This window comes from Sapajus apella, unplaced genomic scaffold (genome assembly GCF_009761245.1).
Source record: "Sapajus apella isolate SASKATOON/1434 unplaced genomic scaffold, GSC_monkey_1.0 scaffold90, whole genome shotgun sequence".
NCBI classification, from domain to species: domain Eukaryota; kingdom Metazoa; phylum Chordata; class Mammalia; order Primates; family Cebidae; genus Sapajus; species Sapajus apella.
Window position 1 is genome coordinate 3455944 of NW_022437030.1, and position 14079 is coordinate 3470022.

The 14079-nt window shown below is 54.5% G+C and overlaps 1 protein-coding gene across 22 annotated transcripts in view; it reads left to right on the forward strand.

The window, feature by feature from the left end:
- The window catches only part of ADCY7 (adenylate cyclase 7), a 71775-nt gene that overhangs the window by 18532 nt on the left and 39164 nt on the right, over positions 1-14079 (forward strand). The window contains exons 1-4 of one of the 22 annotated variants that reach the window (XM_032255667.1): positions 7545-10328; positions 11732-11795; positions 12107-12270; positions 13177-13271. The exons of 2 other annotated variants lie outside the window; for them this stretch is intronic. The gene's annotated coding sequence lies outside the window, so the exon portion shown is untranslated. 19 more of the 22 variants (XM_032255660.1, XM_032255663.1, XM_032255661.1 and 16 more) reach the window with 19 other exon arrangements.

A 14079-nucleotide genomic window follows, 5' to 3' on the forward strand; every position in this document is an offset into this window, starting at 1 on the left:
TCCTCAGGGTCTGGGCATGTGTCTCTTCAGCCTCTCACCCACTGGGCCAGGTCAGATCTGTTCTGTTTCCTGAATCTACTGAGCACCCAGCACTATGTCCTCCTGCATAAGCAAACAGGTATCACTCAATACCCACTTAAAAATGGATGGGTAATTTACACACAGGCAAGTGCACAAACCTTCAATGTACAGGGCAGTGGGTGTACTTAGGCCCTCGCCTGTGTAACCGGCACCCAGAAGGAGATTTAGAAGCTTCTCAGCCCCCGAAGACCCTGTGTACCCCTCTCCAAGCAGGGGCCTCCCTAGAGGCAACCACTGTCTTGCCGTCTGTTGCTTTAGATTAGTTTGATCATATCTGAAGTTTCACATAAATGGAAACGTGCTGAATGTGTCTCTTGTGGGGTGTCTCTCACTCTCCTTGCTGTCTGGAATATTCATTCATGTTGTGTGTTAGCAGTGACCTCTTCCTTTTTACTGCAGAGTCATTTTCTGTTGTGTGAATTCATGAAAATTTGTTTATCCATGTCCTCACTGCAGGATGTTTAGCTTTGCAGTTTGACTGTTAAGAGGAAAGCTTCTCTGAACACTTGGACAGAAGTCATTTGTGGACACACTCATTTCTTTTGGGTAAATACCTGAGCGTGAACCGCTAAGTCATTGGGGAAGCATATGGTTTGCTTTCGTCCACACTGCCAGGCAGTTTTCATTGTGGTGGCTCCATTTTACATTCCCACCAGCAGTACATGAGAGTGAACAGCTGCTCCTCCTTCTTGTCAACACTTGGTATTTTCTTTTTCAATTTTAGCCATTCTAGTAGGACAGTGGAATCTCTATGTGGTTTTAATTTGCTGATGGCTAATGGTGTTGAGTGCCTTTTTCATGTGCTTATTGGTCATTTTGGCATCCTCTTTGTCAAAGTACCCATGTAAGTCTCTTGTTCGTCTTTTAATTGGGCCATTTGTCTTTTTCTTCTTGATTTATGAGAGGTCTTTTTTTTTTTTTCCTGAGACAGAGTCTCACTCTGTTGCCCAGGTTGGAGTGCAGTGGTGTGATCTCGGCTCACTGCACTCTCCACCTCCCAAGTTCAAGTGATTCTCCTGCCTCAGCCTCCTGAGTAGCTGGGATTACAGGTGCATGCCACCACACCCGGCTAATTTTTGTATTTTTAGTAGAAATGGGGTTTCTCCATGTTGGCCAGGCTGGTCTCAAACTCCTGACCTCAGATGATCCGCCAGCCTCAGCTTCCCAAAGGGCTGGGATTACAGGCTTAAGCCACCTCGCTTGGCCTGGGATATCTTTATATATGCTAGGGAGGAGTCCTTTGTCAGTCATATAGGATGTGAATTTCTCCTAGCCAGTGGCTTGCCTTTCTCCTCTCTTGATGATAATGTCTATTCATTCTCTGCTTTGGGACACCCAGGGCTGGGAGACGTTTGCTGGTAGGAGGGAGGTGCTAATGGGGAGGCTGCCCCGAGGTCTCCCACTCCCTCCTGTGGCCTCTGGAGCAGCCTGGAGCCCTGTGTGAGTCCTATGCCTGTTTCTACCAGACAGGAGACTGTAGGTCACCTGGTGGTCCCCTGCATGGGGCCTGGCGGAGAGACAGCACCTAACATGTTCTGTTCCATCTGATCAGTATGCATGGGGTGTCTACTCTGTGACAGGCTGGGGCTGAATGCTGGGGACACAGCTACTGACTGTTGCCCTCCCATCTCTGCCCTCCTCAAGGACATACCTTAGGGACGACAGACCAGCAACCGGGGTGGTCACAGCACAGAGGTGCTGTGATGGAGGAAGGTGCAGGGGCTAGAAGACCAGAAGAGGGTTGTCTGAACCCAGATGTGGAAGGTGGAGGAGGTACACCCTTGCTTTGAGGAGCTCATAATCCCAGGACTCTAGTCACATGCTCAGAAGGACTCCTTGAGGACCAGGGGTTGCTGTGGCCAGCAGGTTGGAGGCCTCCCCCTCTGTTTGAGGAGTCTCCACTCCCTCCTCCCGGCCCTTCTTGGTCTGTTCCCACACCATCGAGTGCCCCATGATCCCAGTGTGGAAACTGAGGCTGGGGTTTGATTCCTGGCCTCAAGGTGCCCAGGGATGCTGGGATTCTCTAGGGACTCTGATTTTGGAATAGGAGCCCCAAAGATGGGCCTTGGCCTTGCCCCTGCTCTGCTCCCAGCATGGAGCGCAGGTGGGATGGAGAGGCAGGGGGCTGGACTGGAAGATCTTTGAACTCTCAGGTCACTTCCTGGGCCCCTCTCAGAGGCGGACGGGGCCATCTTACTACATAGATAGGGAAACTGAGTCCCAGGAAGGTGTGGGGGCCTCTCTGTGAGCGTCAGAGCGTGCTGGAGGATCAGGCCAGGCCGCTAATTGCTAATTGCCCATTACGGATGCATTTGCTTTCCACTTCGAACAGTTGTCTCGGGGCTTCTAATGGAGGTTTTCGTGCTTGTTTTATTTTTTGTTTCAAAATTGTTCCAGCTTCAAGCTTCAAATTTCCATGAAGTCATTGGAGCCCGGAGCCTGGCCTGGCAGCTTCCAGAGCAGCGCTGTGGCTGGGGGAGGGAGCCTGCACGCCCCGAGAAGCTCCCGGCCCGCGGCTGTGCCTTAGCCTTGCTGCCGCCACCGGAGCAGGAAGTGGTGGGTCCCAGATGTGACTCACTCTCATTAGGTAGCGTGGAAGGAGCTTTCGGATGGGTGAGTCTGGACGCGTCTGAGGAAGGGCAGACTCTGGCCAGCCACCGGGGCCCAGGAGGAGAGCCAGGTAAAAGTGGGGTGCGGGGATGGAGTGTCACCAGTCCTAGCGGCTTGAGGCCCTGGGGACGGGGTTGGATGGTGGGTGGGAAGCAGTTTACCCGGCAGCCTGGCCTGGGAGTGCACTGGGCAGGGTCTGGGCTGGGGGAGGAGGTGGCTCCAGGAGCCTCCTGGGCAGATGCTGGGAGAGGCGGCCCCTCAACAGGGGACCAGAGACGACTTGTCACTGGCTTTTCCCAGCCTGACAAGAAAGTGTGGTTGAGATCACGATGTTGTGCATCTGGCCCGTTCCATCTGGAATTCTAGGAACCACAGACTCTCAGATGTCCACAGTCCTGCTGGAGGGTGTAATTTTACATTTACAAGCACACTTGACTTTTCTCAATGAAAGGAAACATTGGCGAAGGAAGGGCAATTCAACTAGTTTTGTGAAATTATAAAACAACAAATAAACAAAACCTCTGAAAGGGGCGCACACCTGAGGCTCAGGGAACCAGGATGCCTCCGGAAAGCTGACTGCTCTCCCTTTCCCTGCAGCGCCTGTCCCATCCCCCAGGGGCTGAGTGGGTCATCGGGAGTGGGTCTTTCTGGAGCTTTCTATGCATTCATCTAAACGTGTATGCACAGACACAGGGTGAGGCAGCTGCCTGTTCTCCCACATCAGGGTGGGGGCAGGGACGTCTGGGACTGGGGGCTTCCACCCTGGCCAGCCATTGCTGGAGGGGAGAAGGAAAGGGGGAAGCCAAGGGCCTGGAGGTGGGGGCCAGGCTGGGCTGCCTGTGACGGGGGCCAGGGCTCTGTGACTGTGGGCCGTCACCGATGTGCAGGTGAAGGCTGTGAAGGGTGGACCCAAGCACCAGTGTGTCTCGGCGTGAGGACCAGGCTCCCCAGGGAATCTCAGGGTGATCTAGCCTCTATGTGGAAGGACATGTTTAAAATCTAAGTATTTGTTTTAGGAAAAGAAAATCTGTAAATAGGACATTGACATTGTGATGTCATGACTATTTATTGTCTTGGAAGAAGCTAAACAAGACACAAAAGTGACAAGCCAGCTGATTTGAGAGGAAGTGCCAAGTGCTGGCCCTGCAGGAAGTGCAGGTGGCTGGGGGCCCACTCAGGAAGGCCTTTGCTGCCCGGTCTCCCCCTCCCACCCGGTGTCCGTCCCCCTCACTCCAGCGGCCTGGGTTCCAAGGTTTACCTGCTGCTCCTGGTGCAGGGTGTGGGGGAGGGGAAGCTCACAGATTGTTCCGGATTCTGTGGCCCTCACAACAGAAGGCGTGAACTTTGTGGAGGTGGTGTCTCTGGTGGTATTTTGTTTCTTATTTTCATTTTTGTTTTATTTTACTTTTTTGAGATGGAGCCTCTCTCTGTTGCCCAGGGTAGAGTGCAGTGGTGCCATCTTGGGTCACTGTAACCTCTGCCTCCTAAGTTTAAGCCATCCTCCTGCCTCAGCCTCCTGAGTAGCTGGGACTACAGGTACTGCACCACCACACCTGGGTAATTTTTGTATTTTTAGTAGAGACGGGGTTTCATCATGTTGGCCAGGCTGGTCTCGAACTCCTGACCTCAAATGATCCACCCACCTCGGCCTTCTAAAGTGCTGGGATTATAGTGGGCCACCAACCCCAGCCTTTTTTTTTTTTTTTAAAGGCAGGGTCTCATTCTGTCACCCAGGCTGGAGTGCAGTGGTGTGGTCATAGCTCACGGCAACCTTGAACTCATGAGTTCAGGCGATGACGTTCCCTGCTTCAACCACCCAAAGTGCTGGGATTACAAGCAGGCCCAGCCTTCTAGTGCTGTTTTCATGAAAGAAGCAGCTGTTTTCCAGGGCATGAGGGTGAGGCTGATATTGCAGAACTTCTTTGCCAGGAGTAGGTCGTTTGCTTGAAGGCATGGAGGTTGGTGCAGGGAGGGCTCAGGCAGTAGAAGGTGGGCTGGAGTGAGGCCTCTGGATGGGCCACAGGAGATTCTCAAAAGGAGAAAAGATCCCAGCACTTTGGGAGGCCGAGGTGGGCAGATCACTTGAGCCCAGGAGTTCAAGGCCAGCCTGGGCAACATGGTGAAACCCCGTCTCTACACAAAATACAAAAATTAGCCGGTGTGGTGGCTAACTTTTGTATTTTTTTGTAGAGACAGGGTTTCTACAAAAAACAGTAGCCCGTAGTCCCAGCTACTTGGGAGACTGAGGCCGGAGGATCCTTTCAGCCCAGGAGTTGGAGGCTGTAGTGAGCCATGACTATGCCACTGCACTCTAGCCTGGGTGACAGAATGAGACCCTGTCTCAAAATAAATAAATAATTTTTAAAAAGGAGACAAAGGTCTGACTTGATGTTGCACTGGGGACATGCACCCGCCTCTACAGTTTAGAGCTACTGATTTGACCCATTCTGTACTTTCCCAGCTGCCCCATGTGGTAGGTGCCATTCGCCTCCAGTTTACAGAGGAGACAGGGCCCCAGAGGGTGCTGTCCATCCTGGATCACCCAGCAGATCAGTCCCCAGGCATCTACCCACCACAGTGTGGTCTGCTGCCACATCTGAGCCTGGAGTCAGGAGCAGGACGCTGCGTCTTTGGCGAGATTGGATGGGGCAAAGCTGAGAACAGGGGCTCTGGTTGGTGCTGAGGGATTCATGGGGGCTGGCCCTGACTGGGAGGATGAGGAATTGGGCTCTTCTGATGGCGTCCCCCATCCTGCCCTGTGCCTGGCCTTCGAGGGGCCCACAGTGGGAGGGAAAGGGTGGGGTGAGGCCTTATGCAGGGCTGGGTCTGGGGTGGGCTGTCTCGCCTGCTTTCTCGGACATGTAATTGGGCCGTGCCTCAGCTAGGAGGTGGGTGGTTTGTCCATTCCCTGTCATTGCAAGGGTCATAGAGGTGGCTGGGTGGCCTGTCCCTCAGCACCGCCCCTCGCCTCCCTCCTGCTGTCCTGGAGGAGGAAGATGTGGACTTGTTCACACTGAGGTGACAACAGCATTTCCTCTCCTACTGCCCAGGGAGAGGGCAGCGCTTAGCCCCGCTGGAGAAAGTTCCAGGCCTTTGAGGGAGCATGCAGAGTGGGTCACAGTGGGTACCTGTATCCGAGCAGTTCTAACCCTTCATGGGGTGGGAGGGAGGTATTTACCTCTTTTAAAAAGAAGGCCGAGATGAACAGATCATCAGGTCAGGAGACTGAGACCATTCTGGCTAACACTGTGAAACCCCAACTCTACTAAAAATACAAAAAATTAACCAGGCATGGTGGCATGCACCTGTAGTCCCAGCTACTTGGGAGGCTGAGGCAGGAGAATCCCTTGAACCCAGGAGGCAGAGGCTGCAGTGAGCCGAGGTCTTGCCACTGCACTTCAGCCTGGGCAACAGAGCTAAACTCAGTCTCAAAAAAAAAAAGGCATGTGCGGTCAGGCACCATGGCTCACACCTGTAATCCCAGCTCTTTGGGAGGCTGAAACTCTTGAGCTCAAGAGTTTGAGACCAGCCTGGGCAACATGGCACAACCCCAACTCTACAAAAAAACCAAATATTAGCCAGCATGGTGATATATGCCTACAGCCCCAGCTACTCAGGAGGCTGAGGCAGGAAGATTGCTTGAGCCCAGGAGGCGGAGGCTGCAGTGAGCTGACCTCATGCCACTGTACTCCACTCTGGGTGACAGAGCAAGAGCTCGTCTCAAAAATAAATAAATAAATAAAAATTAAAAAAAAAAAAAAGACACACGTAGCCAAGAGCTGGAAGTTAGTTGGGACTGGAGAATGAGACGACATCTGAACACCAGCCAGAGAAGCAGGGGTCTTCCAGAGGTCATCGGGTCCAGCCTCCTGCCTCTAGGCAGAACCGGTTTCAGCCCCACTCTGCCTCCTCCCAATCAGCGTGTGAGATGAGCCTGTTTCTTACATCTGTGAAATGGGGTTGGTAATGGTACCCCCTGCATCAGGTGATTGTAAAGATTAAACAAGTTGATGCACATTCTGTGCCTGGCGCAGCGGAGCCGCTACCTAAGTGGAAGTGTTTGTCACTGTCAGTGTCGTGAGGCCCTCCTCTGCCGTGTCCTGCCTTGGGTGGGAGACTGGACCTCCCTGGAGGAGGCTGGGAGGTATGGGTGGGCAGGGCTGAGCGGAGCACCCCCCCCGCCCCCGTCGCCTGCATCCCTTGGGCTAATCACTTTCTCTCTGTTCCTCAGTTTCCTTATATGTAAAATGGGGCTGATAGCAGTGCCCAGGTAGGTTAATGGGAGGGCTAGCTAGGTGAAAACGCTCTCCAGGCACCTGAGACTAGTGTGCCCAGGCTGAGAGGTTGCCATGAAGTGGCTGGAGCCCCTCCAGCTGTGTGTGCAGGGGACCCTGCCAGCCCCATCTGTGCAATGGCCCCCTCCCCATCAGGAAGAGTAGCACAGTGTCCCTGGCTCACCATAGGCATCTGGTCTGACCTGGTGCTGCCCACAGATCTCACAACTGGTCACATCATGGCTAGGGCATTGCCCAACCCTGAGCACAGGCCTGCTTGGCTGAAGTACTCTCCGTTCCCTGCTCTCCCCAGAAGCCTGGAAGGCTTTCTAGAAGGGACCAGTGTTGGGGTGGAGAGCGATGGGGCGGTGAGCCTGGGACCACGCTCCGTTCCTCTTCGGTGGCCTTTTTCCTTGGAACACTTAGGACTGTGCTTTCCTGCTGCCACCTGCTGACCCATTTTTAATTTTGACAGGGTCTGGCTCTGTTGCCCAGGCTGAGGTGCAGTGGCATGATATAGCTCTCTGCAGCCCCTTCTGGGCTCAAGAGATCCTCCCACCATGACCTACCAAAGTGCTGGGCCCAGCCTGTCCTCTTTGATGGGCCGATTTCACAGGCATTTTCCGAGCACAGCACAGCCCAGTGCTGCTGAGATGAACCTGAGCAGACTCTGTTAGGATGGGGTGGATGGCTGACCTTGGGCCTGGGAGAAGGTCCTCCTGTTCTCCAGCACAGCCACCTGGTCAGTTTCTCCTGGCTTGTGAGGCCCTCCTGACCTGGTGCTGCCAGGCCCAACCTCCGTCCCCACTCCCGCCGCTTGTCCCCATTGTCCACTCTGGGCCAAGGACCCCTGATGTTTTCACCCCCCACAGGGCTTGGCTCTCTCCTGCCTCTTTCCTGCCCTTGGCTCGCACAGTTCCTGCTGTCTAGAGTGTTCCCCTCACCCCCTGCTTGGCAGTGTGCCCCAGGTGAGGCCCTCCTTCAGGGGTCCTCCATGGGGAGAAGAGGGGGCCCAGCTGGCTCTGCTCCTGAGCTGTTCACTCGGCCGCCCCCCCCACCCCCCTTGGCCTTGCTTTGAGCCCCCCTCTTGCTGTGGCTGGGGCCCTAGGGATGCCAGGGTACCCTCCTCTCTCCATCCCCCTTTATGCCCGTCTCCCCCCGCCGTGGACCACTGGACGGCATGACCCCACAACTGGGCCTGAGGGAAAGGGGAGTCAAGGGAGGTCTTTGGTGCAGGTGCCCCAGTTTCCAGCTGTGTTTCCTGGCCCTAGGGTCCACCCATTCTTGCCTCCTCCCAGGGCATTGGGACGTGCTGGAGGTGACGGGGCAGAAGGAGTGACCATGACCCTCAGACACAGGCCTGTCCCCTGGGGAGGAGCTCATGGCCCTGGAAGGCAGAAGGTACCTACAGTGGGCGTTGCCACCACCCGCCTTCTAGGGCCCAGAACCCTGGAGGCTGCTGGACCCAGGACACTCTGATCAGGGTGCTTTGTCTTCCAGGCCCCAGCCCCCTCCTGCCCCCCTGAGTGCCCTTCCTACCCCTGTAACTAGCCAGCTTGCCTGGCACTAGCCTCTGAAACGGCTCAGTCTCACTGCCTCAGGCGCAGCTCACTGAAGTCATTCCTTCCTGGAGTCACCAACTCGCCAGGCAGGGAGAAGCCCAGGATCCTGGGGTGCAGCTGCTCTGCACAGATGGGAAAACTGAGTCCCAGGGAGCTCCATAGCCACAGGGCTGGTGTGTCTTCCTGGTGGGAGCTGTGTTGAAGGTGCAGGCCACGCCCCATTTACAAGCACATCCCTTGGCCTCACTAGCGGGAGGGGTGTGGACTGGGGACCAGCCTTGTGAGCTTGTCTTGGCCCCGCTGCTGTTCTCAGGGGTCTGGGTCTCCCTCCTCCCGTGAATCTCCTCACTGGAGCAGGGGTCCAGGGCACTGGCGTAGGCTGGGATGAGACCTCCTTTCTGTGTGTGTGCCTCTGGCTCCTGGGCCCCCAGGTCTGTCTCCTGTACCCTATCTCCTGTACCCTACCCTGTGAAGTTGTCTGGAGGCGCTATGTTAAGGGGGATCTGTGCTAATGGGAAGCGGTCTCTTTTGATACAACCAGACTCCCTGGAGACACTGCTCCGTCCCCTGGGGGCAGGGACCAACGCTTCTGTGTCCCTTTGTCAGGCTCAGCTGCTGGGCAGGGGTACAAGAGCAGAGCTGCCCTTTGAGGGCAGGCAGGTGTGAGGCTGAGACCCTGGTACTGAAGTGTGTCCCAGTGCCTGTTTATATCATGATTTTTCAGGCAGCTCACCCTGGTGTCTGGAGCCACCTGGGATGGCCCTGGGTGATGGCACTTGCTGTGTGCCCATGTCTACATGAAGCCCCTGAGAACTGGGTATTGTTACCAGTTGATTCTGTGGGTTAGGAAACAGAGGCCCAGAGAGGTTCAGGAACATGCCCAAGGTCACACAGCTCCTCCAAGGTGGAGCTGTGATTCCCACCCTGCCATTGGATCTCAGAGCTCGCGCACCCTCCACCGTGCTTTCCCGCCTTCCCCACTGCCCGGCCCTGCCGTTCCTTTTCCTCACTTGGCTCATTTATGACAGTCTGCCCTCCTCCCGGCATGAGCTCCACAGGGGACCTGTGCCTATGTGTCGTAGCAGCACCGTCTCACCCTGTACCTGCTGTAGGCAGGAACCCAGGGGCACTTGGTGGATGGAGGACTGGGGGTGCCAACATGTGCCCTCTTTCCTGTGCTAGGATGGAGCCCTTTCCATGTGCAGTGGTTCTGGGGTTTTATGAGGTTTTATAGCTGTAAGGTCATTTTACTTCTAGAATAGGCCGTGGAGGGGGGAGAAGGGTTTTATCCCCATTGCTCAGGTGAGAAACTGAGTCCTGAGAGGCAAAGCTCATGCAGATGGGACTGGGGGCTCCAGGGTTGGGGCCCAGTCCTTAGCTGCCAGTTCAGTGCTGGCTGTACCCAGTCTGTAGAGTATGGGGTTTGATGTCCCTGTGTACCAGGCAGGGTTAGATCCTGGGAGCTGTAGTGCATGGCCAGGCGTGCAGCCAGGTAGTGACATGTCAGGGTGGCCTGTGCTTCTGTGGGAGGTGCAGGCCCTGGGGAAGCTAAGGTACGAGGCCAGCCTGGGAGGGGACCAGGCAGCCTTCCTGGAGGAGGTGGCAGCTTAGGCTGAACCTGAAGGGCAGGCAAGAGTTTGGCAGGTAGAAGGCATTTGGAGGTGAGGAGGTGGGCGTGTTTTTAGGCTGCTGGAGCTGGAGATGAAAGGGTGGGGCTTGTTTGGGGAACTGAAATTGGCCAAATCACGCAGCCACGGAGGAGGCCTGAGGAGAAACTCTGGAGACACTTTTTGGCCAAGGGGTGAGCAGAGACCAGGCTTGGTGTTTTTGGGGTTCTGGGTAGGTGTGGGGAGGCCTGGTTTTGGGGACCATGGGGGCTCTTGCGGTCTGAGACTCCATCACGGTGACCTCCCGTGCCCAAGAGCTCCATAAGGGCAGGGTTTGTGGAAGGAAGGAGTGGGTGACCAGGAATGGGGGCTTGGGCTCCAGGGACCGCCGTGGCGAGGGACTCCGAGCCCCTGTGTGGGTGCAGGTCCGGAAGCCGGGGCTGTGGTTGGCTGGGGAGGCCGGGTGGGGCTGCTTCCCCTGCAGAAGGGCTCTTCCGGGCTTTTGGCGCGGCTTCATGAGGCAGCCTGGGTATTGTTACCCAGACTTCGTCTCTCCTGCCCCCTTGGCCTGGATCGGGTTCTCAGGAAGTCTCAGGGAAGTGAGGGTCTCAGTGCCTTGGCTTGGGGCTGGGCTCCTTGTGAGCTGGTGTCATGGAGGCCAAACTGGGGGCCTCTGGGCCAGGTGGTGGCTTCAGGCTTGCCACTGGGACAGGAGGCCAGGCTAGGCAGTGACGCCTCACTGCACTCTGTGGGTGGCCTGCTGAGCTCTGGGTGGGAGAGGCCTCTCCCACTGATCTCTCTGTGACTGGCTTCTCTGCTGGTCTGAGTGGGAAGGGACTGCAGAAATCCTGGAGGCCTTTTCTGCCCTGGAGGAGTCAGGCCCAGAGAGGGTGAAGAAGTGCCTGAGTCACACAGCTGGTGACAGGGAGAGCTGGAACTGTACCTGACATCACCTGATATTCAGGCTATGGCTCTATTCCCTGCACTGCCTTACCTGTGGCAGATGGGGAAACTGAGGCAGGTGGGTCAGTCACTCCTCTGCATTGCCGGGAGAGGCAGGAAATTTGACAGGAGCCGTTTGCCGGGTTGGTACTTGGAGCTCTTTTCCTGCTTGCTTTCCCCCGGGGCAAGATGCTTCTCAGCTGAAAACTGCCTGGGGAGGGCACTGTTGAGACCTTGAGCACCCGAGAGCCCGGGTCTTTCACTCAGGCCTCTCCTCTCACCTCCACCCGGGAGGCCAAGCTCAGGGTGGGCGTCTTGGCCCGCAGGCAGGTGCATGGGCTGGCCCTCCTGGCACCTGCAACCCCCATGTGCCCAGCTAGCCCAACCTGGGGTCAGGTGGAGCTGGGTAAGTGGGGGCCCCCAGCCTTAAGGAGCTTTACAGGTTGTAATCAATTAAGGGAGGCCAATGGGCTCTACAGAGCACAGCTGCCCAGGGAGGTGTCTTCGGGTAGGAGTTCCTAGGTGGGTCTTGGAGACTCTAGAATCAGCATTTCCCAAAGGAGTTTCATTAGGGATTCAATACAAAAAGAGTCTCATTAACATAAAGGATGGGGAAATGCTCAGCTGCATTTGATTCCGGACTTCTTTCCTGCAGGACTTGTCAGAGCCTTTAATTTGGTAATGTGTATGGGGGATCTTTAAATGGGGAAGAGGAGAAGGTTGAGCTCAGCACCATCTGTGACCAGAAACGGCTGTGGATGTGTATGGCTGTGTGTGTGTAGCTTTTCATGGCCCTGATTTTGGGCAGAATGCACCTTAGGAGATAGAGAGTGAATCTGCACTGGGCCTTGAAGGGTGGCAGGCCTGGGTTCAAATCCTAGCTCCATTGCTTCCCAGCCGGTGGGCTCTGTGCTTGGAGGTTAAGGTTGCAGAGTCAGTTGCCCTGGTTAGAAATAGAGCTCCCCCACCCGCCACCCTTGGGGAGTCAGGGGGACTGGCCTCATCCCAGCCTCTTTGTGGTTCTCTGCAGGTTCTCAGAGGAGACGGCTAGCCAGGTGGTGGTTGGCCTAGTTTGTCTCCAAACTGGGCTCAGAGGTTGCAGAGCTCATCTTGAGGCCTGGGTACTGTGCTCTCTCCTGCCAGTGGGCCTGGAAGGCTTGGGCCGAGGACCCGACGTTGCCTGGGATGTCATCTGTGAGCTCCCTCCAGCTCAGATCAACACCACACCTCCCTTTCCCCTGGGTTGGGTGGTATGGCAGCTCCCTTGAGGCCTAACTAGACCCTGCGTGGCAGGCTCAGCCCACATTGCCGCTCATGGCCCTGGAAAGCTGCCTGAGTTGCTGACCAATGCTCTCTCCGCCTCCCAGAGGCTGGGCACTCACAGGCCAGAGTTGGGGCTGGGCCTCCTCACCCCCAGTGCTATTGGCTCATGGCAGGATTGGGGGGAGGGGAAGGGGCAGGTGCTGGGCCCTCTCACTTCTGCACCCCATAGCCCTTTCTGACATCTAGACATGACATGTCATCTAGACTGGGGCGTTTTGTGCTAGGGGTGGCTCAGCACACTGCTCACGTCACCCCCAAATGAATCCTTTCAAAACTCTGTGGGGTGCGACTGTTATTCTCCTTTTGTTCAAATGAGGAAACCGAGGCACAAGGAGGCTAAATCAGGTCACGTATAATTTCTTTTAATATTTAATAAATTAAATTTATTTTTTTTTTATTTTTATTTTTTTTGTGTGTGTGTGTTTGTTTTTTTTTTTGGGGACAGAGTTTCGCTCTTGTTACCCAGGCTGGAGTGCAATGGCGCAATCTCGGCTCACCGCAACCTCCGCCTCCTGGGTTCAGGCAATTCTCCTGCCTCAGTCTCCTGAGTAGCTGGGATTACAGGCACACGTCACCATGCCCAGCTCATTTTTTGTATTTTTAGTAGAGACGGGGTTTCACCGTGTTGACCTGGATGGTCTCGATCTCTTGACCTCGTGATCCACCCACCTCGGCCTCCCAAAGTGCTGGGATTACAGGCGTGAGCCACCGCGCCCGGCCGAAATTAAATTTATTTATGAATGAACGAATAAGATGGAATCTTGCTTTGTTTCTCAGGCTGGAGTGCAGTGGAACAATTATCACTCGCTGCAGACTTGACCTGAACTCAAGAGGTCCTTCTGCCTCAGCCTCCTTAGTTGCTGGATCTGCAGGTACGTACTACTGCGCCTGGCTCAGTTTTTAAATTTTTTTAGAGACAGCATCTCACTGTGTTGCCCTGGCTGATCTTGAACTCTTGGCCTTAAGCAATCCTCCCACCTCGGCCTCCTGAGTAGGTGACGTCACAGGCATGGGCTACTGTACCTGGTTAGGTCATGTGATTTAGATGCGATGAACCGGGATTCATTTTTCCTATCAGACATTTTTTTTTAGTCTCATAAGCAACACTCTGACAATAGAAATGGAAACTGAAAACGAGAAGTGAAATTTATCCACTCTGTGAAATCAACAGTTTTGGCTTTTCTGTGTCCTGGTTCAGTCCTTATCTGTTCCAGACGCTGCCATGTGGATTTTTTCACAGGACACCCTGTGACATTAGTTTCAAGTAGCATCAGGCTTTTTGACAGCTGCGTAGTATTCCATTGTAAGGTTGTATCATAATTTATTTCATCAGTTCCTGACTGATAGGTATGTTCTTTTCAATCTTTTGTTATTACAAATAATGCTTCAATGACTAATCTTATACTTATGACATTTCACACTTGTGGCAGTGTTTGTATGATGAAAAATTACTCAAAATGGATTTGGTAGGTCAAAAAGCAAATATGTCCTTTAGCGACTTTGTTAGATATTATTAAACTGCCTTCACTGGGGGCTGTACTGACTTACATTCTTGCAGGAGGGAATGTGACTGCCTGTTTCCAACACAAACTTATGAAATACTTTGATCTTTGCCAATCAGATAGGTAAAAATGGTTTTGTGTGGTAGTTTTGTTTTTGTTTTCAAGATGGGGGTTTTGC